At 49.6% G+C, this 3461-nt stretch overlaps 1 protein-coding gene across 12 annotated transcripts in view; it reads right to left on the minus strand.

Annotated features, from left to right (window-relative positions):
- Positions 1 to 3227, minus strand: part of myo9ab (myosin IXAb) — a 140955-nt gene extending 137728 nt beyond the window's left edge. For 6 of the 12 annotated variants that reach the window (XM_017437022.3, XM_017437020.3, XM_017437026.3 and 3 more), the window contains exon 1: positions 2784 to 3226. The gene's annotated coding sequence lies outside the window, so the exon portion shown is untranslated. Of the gene's footprint in view, positions 1 to 2783 lie in introns of all 12 variants that reach the window. The other 6 variants (XM_017437015.3, XM_017437018.3, XM_017437019.3 and 3 more) reach the window with 2 other exon arrangements.
- Positions 3228 to 3461: the final 234 nt, after the last annotated feature.

The following is a 3461-nucleotide window of genomic DNA, read 5'->3' on the forward strand; positions in this document are numbered from 1 at the left end:
TTTCAGCTTTTGTTCTTTTATCTTATGCAAATCTTCTTCAAATTAGCTTCTGTTTCACTTTTTGCGTTTTCATTAAACTTCAGCTGTTCAGCATATCTTCAGCCGCTTTCAGCAAAATTATTCAGCAAAAAAAGCATTCACACTGCATTTTCGCAGGAAATGCAACTTCTCTAGTTCAAAGTAGAGATTCTGGTCTCAAAGTAGTCACTGTTCTCTAGGCCTACCATCCATAAATACATAGACATATAATTAACTTATTTTCACCAAATGGTATTAAAGCCTTGCAACGCAATTCCCTCCTTTAAATGTCAGTGGAAAGATCGGATCCTCTCCAGTTGACAAACAAAGAGCCGTTCCTGGTCTTTCTGTATAGAAGGCTGGCTTCATAAATACTGAATGAAGCGCTGACAGCTGACCCGTGTCTAAGTGTTCGGAAAAACGCACCTTGATGGTCAAAACGGACGCCTCAGGATGCTGGAAGAGCAGAAGCAAGTGACTGAGTTAAAGCTTCAGAAAATGTTTTCGTTTCGCCTCCGAACAGCACCCAAAACACCTTTTATTACCGTTCACTGTTGTAGCGTAAATACTGAGCGGGGCTGGGTGTGAGACGGGTGAGGGTGGACAGTGGACGCTTGTCTTCAGCCCCGCCGTCTTCCTCCGTCACGTCAGAAACCAAAACGTCTCCTGAGCTTCTCCGCTGTGCTCGAACGGGGCAGCTGGAGCTGTCAGAGCGATGTTTTCAGTCCTGCTCTCAAGGGCTTCGCCGCTTGCATAACGACCCCGATGAAATGTTAATGTCAGCAGGTCAACGTCGCGATGGGGGGGAGGGAGCTCTCCCGCGCCGAGTGGGAGTCAAACAACTCAACGGGAGATCACCGGGGTGGCGCTGAGAACCAGTCCACTGTCCAGAATAACGAACTGATAATGGATTTATCGGCTTCTCTCGACGTGCCGCAGCGTCTCCCGTGGATAGCCACAGGGCCGCGGAGACACGGGAGGAGCACATCGGGAGCAGCGGGGACGAGAGGGTGGGACAGAGACGTGGACAGAGACCTCAGGGCCTGGCCTGTTTTAACACGTCAAATGTCTTCTGAAAACTAGATTCCGGCTCCAGCTGAAGCCCTGGTAACAGACTCCATTCAGATCTGAACTGCCCAAAAGTAGATTAGAGCAGACCTGGGTGGACCACAGTCCTCTTATTCGCCACCTTGTCTCCTGATTTCATGTCTTCTGCTGTATGATCTTTGTCTTATACCCCATTCAGTTAGTAAAACAAGTTCAGGAAAAACAAATGTTTCAAAGCCTGCTCTTACAGACATGTGACAAAGAAACTATGGTTTTAAATATCAGGACATAATAAAAATTATCTGGTATTTACCAGGTTCTAACATTATTTGTGTCCAGCCTCACTTGATGAACTGATCGCCTCTATGAAAGCGGGACAGTGTTGCTCATACAGGTGTGTGTGAGCATGATGCCAACATACTGGACAATTCCACTGTACATTTAGAAAAAGACTAAACAAGTGTGGCCTGATTGGAAGAGTTACAGGAGAAAGCTTCTTCTCTCTAAAAAAAGAAAAAACCATGGCTGCACAACTTTGGGAGTCTCTAAATGAAGCACACGACTTCTGGAACGATGTCCTTTAGACAGATGAGACCAAAATACAGACCTCTGATAAACATCAAACACGGCACATCAGCACAAACTATGCCAACTATCAAGCACGGCGGTGGAGGCGTGATGGTTTGAGTTTGTTTTGCAGCTCCTTGAACTCATCGACTCGACCGTGAACTCCTCTGTAGACCGAAGGATCCTAGGAGACAAACGTGAGGACGCCTGTCCCGACAGCTGAAGCTCAGAGCAACAGCAGCTTTTCTACAACAGAACAGCTCAAAAATGGAAAAGGGTCGAGGTGCTGCAGCGGTCCAGTCAGAGTCCTGAACCTCAACCCTGCCTGACGGTGGGACCTGAAGGGAGCGGAGCAGAAACTAAGGTCTGCAAACCTCAATGAGCCAAAGCAACGATGTAAAGAAGAGTGGGCCGTAATTTGTCCACAACCATATCATGACTGATAAAGTCCTACAGAAAACAATCACTGAGAGGTACAGCTGCTGGAGGAGGTTCTCCAAGCTGCTGGAATAAATAACAACATGGTGGAATCTGTGGTGTGTTTGTGTTCACCTGATGTTAGATTTAGAGTATTTTACAACCAGGGGAAGGCTACGTCAGTTTCATTTATTATAAAATGAGCTTCAATTTCCAATAATGTGAAATCTTTCTTTGTCGGTTTGTCTTTTAATCGGGTTTCAAATCGATTTACTTTTAGCATCACCTTAAAAGATGGAGCTTCAGCCTTTTATTCCAGGAGAGGTTTGAAGGCTGTTTGCTGTGGTCACCATCTGACCCACAGCCCGGGCTGAACCAGAACATTACACACACATATATAGGACCAGAACCGTCCGCCACAGCCTTTACAATGAGACTGGGCTGCAGTAAAACCCGAGCCCCGCTCCCAGTCACCGAGATCTCCGACCCTCCGCGGCAACAGTGAAGCCCGCAGGTCCGGCCCTGAACGCACCCCCGCTCTGCGGCGCGTTTCTGACCTCCCTCTCCGGAGCCAGGCGACCGCATCTGGAGGCTGGCGGGTTATGTAAGAAAACGGGCTGAGGGTGAAGGTGGAGGAGGACAGACAGACGGGCAGGCAGGCAGGCAGGACGGAGCCGCCGACTCCCCCCCTCTCTGTCCCTGACAGCACGGCGTCAAACAAAATGAAGCCTTACCTCCTCTGAATGCGCCTTCAGTCCGCTGGGAAACCTTCCTCTTCTCTGACGAGGAAGAGCCGGCGCGAGCGCCTCCTGACCAAACAGCGCTTTTTTTTAATTAAAAAAAAAAACGACGAAGAAGAAGAAGGAGGAAAGCGCTGCTCTGCGTAATAAAAACAATAAGGAATTATCCGCAACACGTCAGTGACTCCAGCTCTGCCGCAGATATCCAGCTTCTGTGCGTTTTAGTCCGGGGGAGCTCCTGCTCGCGTCCTCCTCCTCTTCCTCCCTCTCCCTCTCTGTCGCTTTTTTCTTCTTCTTCTTCTTCGCGTCCACAGCCGCTGCTGCAGGGACCGCAGAGCGCGTGCACGCTCGGCCCAGGGAGGGTGGGGAGCTTCACGGCAGCGCGAGACGTGATGGTGGGGGTGGTGGGGGTCTCTGGGAAGAGGAGAGGCTCTGGTTGGAGTGACGTTTTTTCGAGTGGTCGGAACCGAGCCGGGGCCGTTCGCTTTAGGTGGTTCTGTTCTGGTCCCCGTGTCGAGGGGCGGGGCCATGATCGACCACACACACGTGCGCACAAACACACATAGACAGGGCCTGCGTCAATAAGAACCCAAACTGTGCTACATGAAATTCAAAATATTAAAAATAAAGAATGCCTGCCATCAGTCAGCGCTCACACTATGTGTTGTGGAT

This window comes from Kryptolebias marmoratus, linkage group LG11, assembly GCF_001649575.2.
Source record: "Kryptolebias marmoratus isolate JLee-2015 linkage group LG11, ASM164957v2, whole genome shotgun sequence".
Lineage (NCBI taxonomy): Eukaryota > Metazoa > Chordata > Actinopteri > Cyprinodontiformes > Rivulidae > Kryptolebias > Kryptolebias marmoratus.